Source organism: Ranitomeya imitator, chromosome 2, assembly GCF_032444005.1.
Source record: "Ranitomeya imitator isolate aRanImi1 chromosome 2, aRanImi1.pri, whole genome shotgun sequence".
Taxonomy (NCBI): domain Eukaryota; kingdom Metazoa; phylum Chordata; class Amphibia; order Anura; family Dendrobatidae; genus Ranitomeya; species Ranitomeya imitator.
The window spans coordinates 288017321-288030210 of NC_091283.1; the positions used below are offsets into that span (position 1 = coordinate 288017321).

The 12890-nt window shown below is 47.3% G+C and overlaps 1 protein-coding gene across 2 annotated transcripts in view; it reads right to left on the reverse strand.

The window, feature by feature from the left end:
• The window catches only part of LOC138663210 (zinc finger protein 585A-like), a 76261-nt gene that overhangs the window by 43340 nt on the left and 20031 nt on the right, over window positions 1–12890 (reverse strand). The window contains exon 2 of one of the 2 annotated variants that reach the window (XM_069749369.1): window positions 10458–10551. The exons of the other annotated variant lie outside the window; for it this stretch is intronic. The gene's annotated coding sequence lies outside the window, so the exon portion shown is untranslated. The remainder of the gene's footprint in view (window positions 1–10457; window positions 10552–12890) is intronic. 2 annotated transcript variants of the gene reach the window in all.

Genomic DNA, 12890 nt, shown 5'->3' on the forward strand with positions numbered 1-12890 from the left:
TTACCGCCTTCTAAATAAGATCACGGTTAAATTTCAGTACCCTTTGCCATTATTATCTGATTTGTTTGCTCGCATTAAGGGGGCTAGTTGGTTCACCAAGATAGATCTTCGTGGTGCGTATAATCTTGTGCGTATTAAGCGAGGCGTTGAGTGGAAAACTGCATTTAATACGCCCGAGGGCCATTTTGAGTATCTAGTAATGCCATTCGGACTTGCCAATGCTCCATCAGTGTTTCAGTCCTTTATGCATGACATCTTCCGAGAGTACCTGGATAAATTCCTGATTGTGTACTTAGATGACATTTTGATCTTCTCGGATGATTGGGAGTCTCATGTGAAGCAAGTCAGAACGGTGTTTCAGGTCCTGCGTGCTAATTCTTTGTTTGTGAAGGGATCAAAGTGTCTCTTTGGTGTCCAGAAGGTTTCATTTTTGGGGTTCATCTTTTCCCCTTCTACTATCGAGATGGACCCTGTTAAGGTCCAAGCCATCCATAATTGGACTCAGCCAACATCTCTGAAAAGTCTGCAAAAGTTCCTGGGCTTTGCTAATTTTTATCGTCGCTTCATCTGCAATTTTTCTAGTATTGCTAAACCATTGACCGATTTGACCAAGAAAGGTGCTGATGTGGTCAATTGGTCTTCTGCTGCTGTGGAAGCTTTTCAAGAGTTGAAGCGTCGTTTTTCGTCTGCCCCTGTGTTGTGTCAACCAGATGTTTCTCTTCCGTTCCAGGTCGAGGTTGATGCTTCTGAGATTGGAGCAGGGGCTGTTTTGTCGCAGAGAAGTTCTGATTGCTCGGTGATGAAACCATGTGCCTTCTTTTCCAGGAAGTTTTCGCCTGCTGAGCGAAATTATGATGTGGGCAATCGAGAGTTGCTGGCCATGAAGTGGGCATTCGAGGAGTGGCGTCATTGGCTTGAAGGAGCTAAGCATCGCGTGGTGGTCTTGACTGATCATAAGAACTTGACTTATCTCGAGTCCGCCAAGCGGTTGAATCCTAGACAAGCTCGTTGGTCGTTGTTTTTTGCCCGTTTTGACTTTGTGATTTCATATCTTCCGGGCTCTAAAAATGTGAAGGCGGATGCTCTGTCTAGGAGTTTTGTGCCCGACTCTCCGGGTGTATCTGAGCCGGCGGGTATCCTCAAAGAGGGAGTAATTGTGTCTGCCATCTCCCCTGATTTGCGGCGGGTGCTGCAAAAATTTCAGGCTGATAAAACTGATCGTTGCCCAGCGGAGAAACTGTTTGTCCCTGATAGGTGGACGAATAAAGTTATCTCTGAGGTTCATTGTTTGGTGTTGGCTGGTCATCCTGGAATCTTTGGTACCAGAGAGTTAGTGGCTAGATCCTTTTGGTGGCCATCTCTGTCGCGGGATGTGCGTACTTTTGTGCAGTCCTGTGGGATTTGTGCTCGGGCTAAGCCCTGCTGTTCTCGTGCCAGTGGGTTGCTTTTGCCCTTGCCGGTCCCGAAGAGACCTTGGACACATATCTCTATGGATTTTATTTCAGATCTTCCCGTCTCTCAAAAGATGTCAGTCATTTGGGTGGTCTGTGATCGCTTCTCTAAGATGGTCCATTTGGTACCCTTGTATAAATTGCATTCCTCCTCTGATTTGGTGCCATTGTTTTTCCAGCATGTGGTTCGTTTACATGGCATTCCAGAGAATATCGTTTCTGACAGATGTTGCCAGTTTGTTTCGAGGTTTTGGCGAGCCTTTTGTGGTAGGATGGGCATTGACTTGTCTTTTTCCTCGGCTTTCCATCCTCAGACTAATGGCCAGACCGAACGAACCAATCAGACCTTGGAAACATATCTGAGATGCTTTGTTTCTGCTGATCAGGATGACTGGGTGTCCTTTTTGCCTTTGGCTGAGTTCGCCCTTAATAATCGGGCCAGCTCGGCTACCTTGGTTTCACCGTTTTTCTGCAACTCTGGGTTCCATCCTCGTTTCTCTTCAGGGCAGGTTGAGTCTTCGGACTGTCCTGGTGTGGATACTGTGGTGGACAGGTTGCAGCAGATTTGGACTCATGTAGTGGACAATTTGACCTTGTGCCAGGAGAAGGCTCAACGTTTCGCTAATCGCAGATGCTGTGTGGGTCCCCGACTTCGGGTTGGGGACTTGGTTTGGTTATCTTCTCGTCATATTCCTATGAAGGTTTCCTCTCCTAAGTTTAAACCTCGTTTTATTGGTCCGTATAGGATTTCTGAGGTTCTTAATCCTGTGTCTTTTCGTCTGACCCTTCCAGATTCTTTTTCCATACATAACGTATTCCATAGGTCATTGTTGCGGAGATACGTGGTACCCGTGGTTCCATCTGTTGATCCTCCTGCCCCGGTTTTGGTGGAGGGGGAGTTGGAGTATATTGTGGAGAAGATTTGGGATTCTCGTGTTTCTAGACGGAAACTCCAGTATCTGGTTAAGTGGAAGGGTTATGCTCAGGAAGATAATTCCTGGGTCTTTGCCTCTGATGTCCATGCTCCCGATCTTGTTCGTGCCTTTCATATGGCTCATCCTGGTCGTCCTGGGAGCTCTGGTGAGGGTTCAGTGACCCCTCCTCAAGGGGGGGTACTGTTGTGAATTCTGTGGCAGAGCTCCGTCTTGTGGTCACAAGTGGTACTTAGGCTGATTCTCTCTGTGAGCTTCCGTTGGTGGAGGAAAGTGGTACTGCGGCTTCTGAGTTTCCTTCCTCAGGTGATATGGTGAAGTCGTTAGGTGCTGCTCTATTTAACTCCACCTAGTGCTTTGATCCTGGCCTCCAGTCAATGTTCTAGTATTGGACCTGTCTCCTCCTGGATCATTCCTGTGGCCTGCTGCTCTGCATAGCTAAGTTATTCTTTGCTATTTGTTGCTGTTTTTTTCTGTCCAGCTTGTCTATTTGTTTTTTCCTGCTTGCTGGAAGCTCTGGGACGCAGAGGGTGTACCTCCGTGCCGTTAGTTCGGTACAGAGGGTCTTTTTGCCCCCCTTGCGTGGTTTTTGTAGGGTTTTGTGTTGACCGCAAAGTTACCTTTCCTATCCTCGCTCTGTTCAGAAAGTTGGGCCTCGCTTTGCTAAATCTATTTCATCTCTACGTTTGTCTTTTCATCTTAACTCACAGTCATTATATGTGGGGGCTGCCTTTTCCTTTGGGGATATTTCTCTGAGGCAAGGTAGGCTTATTTTATATCTTCAGGCTAGCTAGTTTCTCAGGCCGTGCCGAGTTGCATAGGGAGCGTTAGGCGCAATCCACGGCTGCCTTTAGTGTTGTTTGACAGGATTCGGGATTGCGGTCAACAGAGTTCCCACGTCTCAGAGCTCGTTCTTGTTTTTTGGTCACTGTATGTGCGCTGACCTCTATGTCCATTGTGGTACTGAATTACCTTTCATAACAGTCTCCCATACTGTTTGGCTATACAGTGAATGCAAGGCCTGTCCCAAATTTGCACGCACCCCTATCCCCCTTGGAAGAAACGTGGAGGGCCTCATTAAAAAAAAAAAATCTCATTACAAAGGAGCGGGTCGCCTATACTTGTAATAACCATATACTAAGGGTACCGTCACACAGTGGCATTTTGATCGCTACGACGGCACGATTCGTGACGTTCCAGCGATATAGTTACGATCTCGCAGTGTCTGACACGCTCCTGCGATCAGGGACCCCGGTGAGAATCGTACGTCGTAGCAGATCGTTTGAAACTTTCTTTCGTCGTCTAGTGTCCCGCTGTGGCGGCATGATCGCATGGTGTAACAAAGGTGTGCACGATATTGTATACGATGTGCGCATAGTAACTAACTGCTTCTACATCGCACATACGTCATGAAATTATCGCTCCAGCGTCGTACATTGCAAAGTGTGACAGCAGTCTACGACGCTGGAGTGATATTGTTACGATGCTGGAGCGTCACGGATCGTGCCGTTGTAGCGATCAAAATGCCACTGTGTGATGGTACCCTAAGTGTATGGGCTGACAAACATTTCACCCTGGGGGGGTACACATCAACATAATGTGTAAACTTTTTTTTACGGACATCAAAAACACCCTTTAACACAACAACGTGGTTGTTGCATCACGGACCACGTTCACCCTGGTGATCTAGTGGTGTTGGATGATGAGGATGAGGAGAAGGCGGAGGACGATGACAACAGCAAATAGGCAAAATCAGGAAGCATATACCCATGTGTGGGTGTGAAGAGGTGCATGGTAATAGAGTTTCCAAAAAAAGACACTGGATTACAGTTTATGTTTCGCTGCTATCACTCGGAGGTGTACAGAAGTCTGGCCCAATCCAGCCCTTGTTCATTTTTATAAGTGTCAGCCTGTAGGCATTTTCAGTTGACAGGTGGATGTGCTTATCAGTTATAATTCCACCAGCAGCACTAAACACCTGCTCTGACAAAACGCTAGCGGCAGGGCAGGCTAGGACCTCCAAGGTGTAGAGAGACAGTTCATGCCACGTATCCAGCTTGGATACCCAAGAACTATAATGCACAGAGGAATCACAGAGGACATTGGTTCGGTCAGCAAGACACTCCCTCATCATCTTCCAAAACTTTGCACTCCTTGTGAGAGTACTCTGTGCCTCAGGGCCTGTGTGATGGAAGGGTCTGAGAAAACTCTCCCAGAACTTTGCCAGAGTTCCCCCTGCCTCTCCTGGATTGGAGTTGTGTCTCTCTCGCCTGTACTCTGGTTGTCTAACGAACTGTGACCTCTGCTGCCAACGTTTTCAGATGGGAACTTTTTTAATAATTCTGCAACAAGGTCCTTCTGGTACTGCACCATTTTAGTAGACCTGTCTGCCTCTGGAATAAGAGATAGAAAATTCTCCTTGTAGCGTGGGTATGACACCCAAAATTTTGAGAATGCGAGGGTCACGGGAAAGGCAGCGTAACATAAACTCAGCCATGTGTGCCAGACTACTAACGGGCAAGACTTCTGTGTCCTCACCAAGAGGACGAATGACAATGCTCTCCTCTTCCTCTCTGTCCTCAGGCCATCCACGCTGAACAGACAGAATGACAGTTGTGCTTGTAGTATCGTCTAGAGCGCATGAAAGTAGCTCCTGTTATACCTCCTCCTCCTCATTGTCACCCAATCCACGTTGGGATGAGATGAGGCTGGGCAGTGTGTAATCACCCTGTATCGTTCCTTGCTCCATCTCATCAATCTACTCCTGCAATGCATCCTCTTTGATTGTGAGCAGAGAGCGTTTCAGAACACAGGGAAGTGGGCTGGTGATGTTTATAATGGCGTCATCGCCGCGCACCATCTTGGTGGAGCCCTCAAATGACACAATTTTTAGCCCACAGATAAGTGAAGTGTGTAATGGAGATACCACACTTTAAAATATCTGGCCTGTATTTTGTTTTAAAAGAGTAAAATAGTGTCTATAACTAGGCTAAGACACAGCAAAAGATACAGTGATACAGTGGGTACGGAAAGTATTCGGACCCCTTTACATTTTTCACTCTTTGTTCATTGCAGCCATTTGGCAAATTCAAAAAAGTTCATTTTTTCTCATTAATGTACACTCTGCACCCAATCTTGACTGAAAAACAAAATGTAGAAATTTTTGCAAATTTATTAAAAAAGAAAAACTGATATATCATATGGTCATAAGTATTTTGCTCAGTATTGAGTAGAAGCACCCTTTTGAGATAGTACAAACCATGATTCTTCTTGGGAATGATGCAAAAAGTTTTTCATACCTGGATTTTGGTATCCTCTGCCATTCTTCCTTGCAGATCCTCTCCAGTTCCGTCAGGTTGAATGGTGAATGTTGGTGGACAGCCATTTTCAGGTCTCTCCAGAGATGCTCAATTGGGTTTAGGTCAGGGCTGTGGCTGGGCCAGTCAAGAATAGTCACATAGTTGTTCTGAAGCCACCCCTTTATTATTTTAGCTGTGTGCTTAGGGTCATTGTCTTGTTGGAAGGTGAACCTTCAGCCAAGTCGGAGTTCCAGAGCACTCTAGAAGAGGTTTTCATCAATGATATCTGTACTTGCCAGCATTCATGTTTCCTTCAATGGCAACCAGTCCTTCTGTCCCTGCAGCTGAAAAACACCCCCATAGCATGATGCTACCATCACCATGTTTCACTGTTGTGATTGTATTATGCAGGTGACGAGCAGTGCCTGGTTTTCTCCACACATACTGCTTAGAATTATCACCAAAAAGGTCCATCTCCGTCTCATCAGACCAGAGTATCTTATTTATCATAATCTGGGAGTCCTTCCTGTGTTTTAGCAAACTCTATGCGGGCATTCATATGTTTTGCACTGAGGAGAGGTTATCACATTAGTGTTTCCAGCCATGGCCGATGATATTGCAGCATCGGCCATGGCTGGATTGTAATATTTCACCAGTTTTAATACGTGAAATATTACAAATCGCTCTGATTGGCTGTTGAAAGTGAAACTGCCAATCAGAGCGATCGTAGCCACGGGAGGGTGAAGCCACCCCCCCTGGGCTAAACTACCACTCCCCCTGTCCCTGCAGATCGGGTGAAATGGGAGTTAACACTTTCACCAGATCTGCAGGGACGCGATCTTTCCATGACGCCACATAGGCGTCATGGGTCGGATTGGCACCGACTTTCATGACGCCTACGTGGCGTCATGGGTCGGGAAGGGGTAAAATTTGCTCCAAAGACTGATTTGTCCTCTCTGTCTGACTGTTACTCCCAGGATGATAAGCATAAGGAAAAGGACAAATGAATCCCCAGTTTACTGCAGAAAGCCTTCCAAAATCTAGAGACAAATTGTACACCCCTATCAAATACAATATTTTGAGGAATTGCATGCAATCGTACCACTTGAATAATAAACAGTGTGGAGAGAGTTTCACCATTGGGTAATCCAGATAATGGGACGAAGTGAGCTTGTTTACTGAAGTGATCGACTACCACCCAAATAGCAGTCATCCCCCCAGACCTTGGTAAATCTGAAATGAAATCCATGGACAAATGAGTCCATGGCCTTTCTGGAATTGGCAAAGGTGCCAATTCCCTGGCCGGCAATGCTGTACCTCAGCGCGTGCACAAGTTTCACAAGCAGACACAAAATCTCTAATATCCTTATACATGGCGGACCATCAAAAGTGTCTAGCAACTGCTTTCTGGGTGGCAGTGACCCCAGGATGACCACTCAACACAGAATCATGGAATTCTTGCAAATGGCGTAATCTGAGATGCACAGGGACAAACAGCTTGCCTTCAGGGATATTGGAAGGAGCCAAGTACTGAGCAGTACGAATCTCAGCTTCCAGCTCAGAGGAAACCATGGCCACAGCACCACCCTGAGAAAGAATGGAGGAAGGAGGTTCTGGAAGAGTCACAGAATCAAGACTATGAGACAGGGCATCCGCCTTCACGTTCTTAGACCCTAGTCTGAAAGGAATAGAAAAATTGTATTGTGAAAAAAACAAAGACTAGCGGGCCTGTCTAGGTGTAACCGCTTGGCAGACTCAATATAAGCAAGATTTTTGTGATCCGTCACCACAGTGACTGGATGAACAGCTCCCTCCAAAAATGCCTCCACTCTTCAAAGGCCAATTTGACCAGAAGCAACTCCCGATTACCCACATCATAGTTTCTCGCAGAAGGAGAACATTTTTTAGGGAAGAAGGCACATGGTTGCAGGTTAGTTAAAGTCTCAAAGTCCTGAGACAACACAGCACCCACCCGACCTCAGAAGCATCTATCTCCACAATAAAAGGCCTCTGGAGGTCTGGTTGCACCAAAACAGGAGCAGACATAAAACATTTCTTTACATTTTCAAAAGCCCCAACTGCTTCCGACGACCAAACCTTTAGCTCTGCCCCTTTATGAGAGGTCCATAAGAGGCTTGACGATCTGGGAAAATCCTCTAATAAATTTTCTCTAAGGCTGGTTTCACATTTGCGTAGGGTAGAGCTGAGGAGGGCTGCACAGTTCCTCTGCTAAGCCCTGCCCACTGCCGCACCTCTTCCATTCAGCTCCGCCTACGTCAACATGCATCCTGCATACCTATTTTCAACATTGGGTACGCAGGCCATGCGAATGTATGTGGATGCCTCGTTTCCCGAGCACGCTCGGGTGTCCTCCGAGTATTTGTCAGTGCTCGGAGATTAAGTTTTCATCTCCGCAGCTGAATGATTTACAGCTACTAGCATAAGTACTTGTGGGGGTTGCCTGGTTGCTAGGGAATCCCCACATGTAATCAAGCTGGCTAACAGATGTAAATCATTCAGCTGCGGCAATGAAAACTAAATCTCAAGCACTAACAAATACTCGGAGACCACCTGAGCGTTTTCGGAAAATCTTAAGTAACGAGTATACTCTCTCATCACTATGTTCTATCAACGGCCACAATTTCAATAGGGCTTTCTAGCTTAACTGTCCCTAATCCTAACTTCAGAACCAGAAATTAATTCAGAACTATGAAATTAGCAACAGATCCGCAGTAATAAAGGCAAATTTGAACAGACTCTGATCTTGAAAAAGAAGTTCAGCATTCAACATCTTATCAGAGGAGTAAAAGGGTACCTCTAATTCTGAGTGACCTCCTCGACAATCACCCAGACTTGGGCTTTTCCCGATGGCTTGTTTGCTGCAGGTCGTGCCAAGTAATCCTTTAAGAAATGTCCAGCTTGGCCACAATAGAGACAAAGTCCAAGTTCCCGCCGGTCTCTCCTCTCCTTAATCCTAGAGTTTGCAGCACCAACCTCCATAGGTTCCACCTCAGGTGCCCAAGCCGGGCCAGTTGGACAAAATGGAGCCTCTTTTTGCAGCTCGTGTCTTTCCCGCATCCTCTGATCCATGCGGATAGCCTGAGTCATGGCCGCCACCAAACAACCAGGTGGAGCATGTAGAGCCTGACCGTCTTTAAGAGACACCGAAAGACCCCTGAGGAATTGGAATCTGAGAGCTGCGTCATTCCACAGGACCTCAGAAGACCACTGACGAAACCCAGTACAATAGTTTTCAGCTGTGCGGTTCCCCTGTGTCAGGTTCATAATCCTTGTCTCTGCCACCTTGACCCTGTCAGGTTCATCATAGATCTGTCCTAAAGCATCAAAAAAGACGTCCTTTTCTCCTGAAAACTTGTCAGGGAGTGCAATAGCAGGTTCAGAGGGGCTGAACGAGACATCAGATGGTACAGGAGTCATAACAGCGGTCTGAAAAGAGGGATTCTGAGGGGCAGTAAGAGTACCAGAATTGAGCATGAGAGGAAGCCAGTATGTTCTGTTCCAAGGCTAAATCCTGGACAGAGTCAGATTTGCTACCTGATTACACAAAGTATTTTTCAGACTATAAGATGATCCGGACCATAAGACGCACCTAGGTTTTAGAGAAGGAAATTATGAAAAAAAAATTGAAGCAAAAAAATGGTCAATTCTGTACTGCAATATCCCCTATCATGGTATATACGGTCCCCTCATCCCCATTCTGATACACATGGCCCATCATCCCTATCCTGGTATTCATGGCACCCTCATCTCTATCCTGGTGTGCATGACCCCATCCTTATCCTGTAATGATTGGCCCCATCACAGTCCTGGTTCGATTGGTCTCATCCCTTTTCTGGTATAATTGGCCCCATGCCATTCCTGGAATGCATGGTCCCATCAGGAAAGATTAAAAAAAAAAAAACAACAAAAAAAAAACCATTACATTCACCTACACGGCGCTCACCAGGACCGTTCATCGCAGTGAGCGGTGAGTATCCATTCTTCTTCAGCAGCGCGCAGTGTCCTGCTGCTGCCGGTGGTCACGTGTGCCGATACTTAACTTAATACGTGACCGCCGGCCGCAGCAGGAAGGCTCCAGTTGACACTGCGCGCTACTGAAGAGAAATGGAAACTCACCGCTCTCTGCAATTAACGGTCCCAGTGAGTATTCTGGCAGCTGTGCTCTGCTTGTGAACAGCGCATTACGTCCCTACCATGCGCTGCTTACAAGCATTAAGCAGCCGCTGGCACCAGAGCAGGACACTGTGAGGGAGCGCCGTGTAGGTGAGTGTAATGTTTTTTGTTTGTTTTTTAATCTTTCCTGATGGGGCCATGGATACCAGGAACGGGATGGGGCCAATTATAAAAGTAAAAAGATGGGACAAATCATACCAGGAACAGGATGGGGCCATTTATAGCAGGATGTTAGAAAAGTGAATATCCATTGCCCTCCACAGCCATGGGCGTGGAATGCAGTGCATATTCATTTCTCTTTAGCAGCGGGCACAGGAGCTAGCTGGAGCAGCCGGCTCAAGCCTCCTTTGACCCGATGCTCCGCCGAAACCGCTCCCTCACCTCCCCACCACAGCCAGAGCCCATACATCCAGACTATAGGAGGCACCCCCAATTTTCCTCCACATTTTGGGTGGAAAAAAAGTGCATCTTATAGTCCGAAAAATACGGTATGTAACGGATCCATAGGTGGAAAACTGAAAAAATTAACGGTCAACCGTATTGTGACGTGAGTCACGGCAGTAATTATGTATACTACTTACTGTAGGTAAAAGGGAGGTCAAACAATCCGAGGTCAAGTCCAGAAAATTGTGCAGTACGACAAAGGGAAGTCAGAGACGAAGTCCAATACACGAGCTGAGGTCAGAAAAGCCAGAGAGACAAAAAACAGTTACAGGGAAGAGGCACAAGCAAAGTCAGGTCACAAGCAAAGGTAAGAGTCCGGGAAGCGAATCAAGTCAAGCAGGGTCAGGCACAGAGGGATAAATGTTCCACAGGCAACAGCAAGTGTATGATTGACACTGAGGGGAGGAACTAGCGTGTCTAAATAGAATCCTGATTAAGGAAAATGAACACAGGTGATTGCAGCACAGACCCAAAAAGACAGAAACAGAGAGGAAATCGTCACAGTGAGATCTTATATAGACAGGTGTGTGCCTTTCCAAATCAAGTCCTATCAGTTTAATTAAACACAGCTGGACTCCAATGAAGGAGTAGAACCATCTCAAGGAGGATCACAAGGAAATGGACATCATGTGACTTAAATATGAGTGTCTGAGCAAAGGGTCTGAATACTTATGACCATGTGATATTTCGGTTTTTCTTTTTTAAGAAATTGGCTAAAATTAATACATTTCTGTTTTTTTTTACATCAAGAAGGGGTGGAAAATGTACATTAATGAGAAAAAAAAATGAAGAGGCTCATCTCAGGTGCTGCCGTGGCCGGCGAGTGGAGCCCTAGAAAAGCCTTACCACGCCGGGCAGCCGAGGTCGGGTGGCCCGCCTCTCCTCCTCCACGTGGCTGCTCCCCTCTCCATGGCTCATGCGACTCAGGACCTCCTTCTCGCCCCTCTCGCGCCTCTTTGTGAGGTAAAGCGGGGCGGTGACGTGGCCGGGGTCCTCCCGAAGCTCCCCGGCGTCCTCGTCCCGTAGTGCTGCCGAAGTTAAAGAGTCCATGCGTGCCAGAAGTGACGTCGACGGCGCACTTCCGGTTCGCGTCCTGAGGTGTCCACGCTGGAATGCTCGCGCTGCTTTGCGATCCAGGGGCTCCGGTGCCTTAGCTGCTACAGGGGTCGTTCTTGGGATCCTCCCTGTGGACCAAGGAGAGGAGGGGCACACAATTGACCCTGGACCACGATGTCTTCATATCCTGGTCAGGAGCCTCCAGGTAAGACGCAGTGTCTCTGTGTGACAGTTCTGACCATGGACTGCGACAAACCTACAGCTGCGTCTGCATAGCCCAGCGTTCACCCTCCTACTGTCAGTAGCGGGGCTGGTCCTTCACTGCCTAGGCATTGAGAGCTATGGGTCATTTAGTATGCCTTCTCTCTCTTTTAGGGAGAAGAGGTCTCTGCCCCAAAGAGCAAACCCAGCCGCAGTGTGGTGTTTGATTCCAGGCTTCCTTCTGCTTACAAGAAGACGTTATGCCAACCTTGCACGAATTACATATTACGTGCTGAGCAGCCCTCCTTCCTGGACAGTATTAAAACGCTCATTAAGCAGGAGGTGCAAACCTTCATGGCAGCCCTTACCCAGTCCCCAGTGCTGCACCCCCCTCTCCCTAAAACGAGGAAAATGGCACCGGCTGAAACCGACTCAGACTCGGGTGAAATTCATACCTCAGGGTTAGAGGATATTTGGGAAAATGAGGGCTCCACATCCACCCCTAAACCCGATAGTAAAATATACCATTTCTCTTCTGAGGATATGGAAGAGCTTGTTTCCATAGTGAGAAACATCATGGGGGTTGAGGAAGTGGAGGTGAAGCACTCAGTCCAAGATGAGATGTTTGGGGAGCTGAAACCCAGAGGTAAAAAAGGATTTCCTATTCATGAAAATGTCCAAAATCTTATTTCCCAGGAGTGGGCCCCCCAATGGAGGGGGACTTAGCGTACCCTTGGAATTAAGAAATCGCTTTCCCCTTGAAAGTGACAATTCTAATTGGGAAATCCTTAAAGGTACCGTCACATTTAGCGACGCTGCAGCGATATAGACAACGATGTCGATCGCTGCAGCGTCGCTGTTTAGTCACTGGAGAGCTGTCACACAGACAGCTCTCCAGCGACCAACGATGCCGAAGTCTCAGGGTAACCAGGGTAAACATCGGGTTACTAAGCGCAGGGCCGCGCTTAGTACCCCAATGTGTACCCTGGTTACCATTGAAAAAGTAAAAAAAAAAAAACACTACATACTTACATTCCTGTCGCGTCCCCCAGCGTCAGCTTCCCTGCACTGTGTAAGCGATGGCCGGAAAGCAGAGCGGTGACGTCACCGCTGTGCTCTGCTTTACGGCCGGCCGGCGCTGACACTGGGGGACGCAGGGAAGCTTACGCTGAGGGACGTGACAGGAATGTAAGTATGTAGTGTTTTTTTTTTTACTTTTACAATGGTAACCAGGGTAAACATCGGGTTACTAAGCGCGGCTCTGCGCTTAGTAACCCGATATTTACCCTGGTTACCAGTGAACACATCGCTGG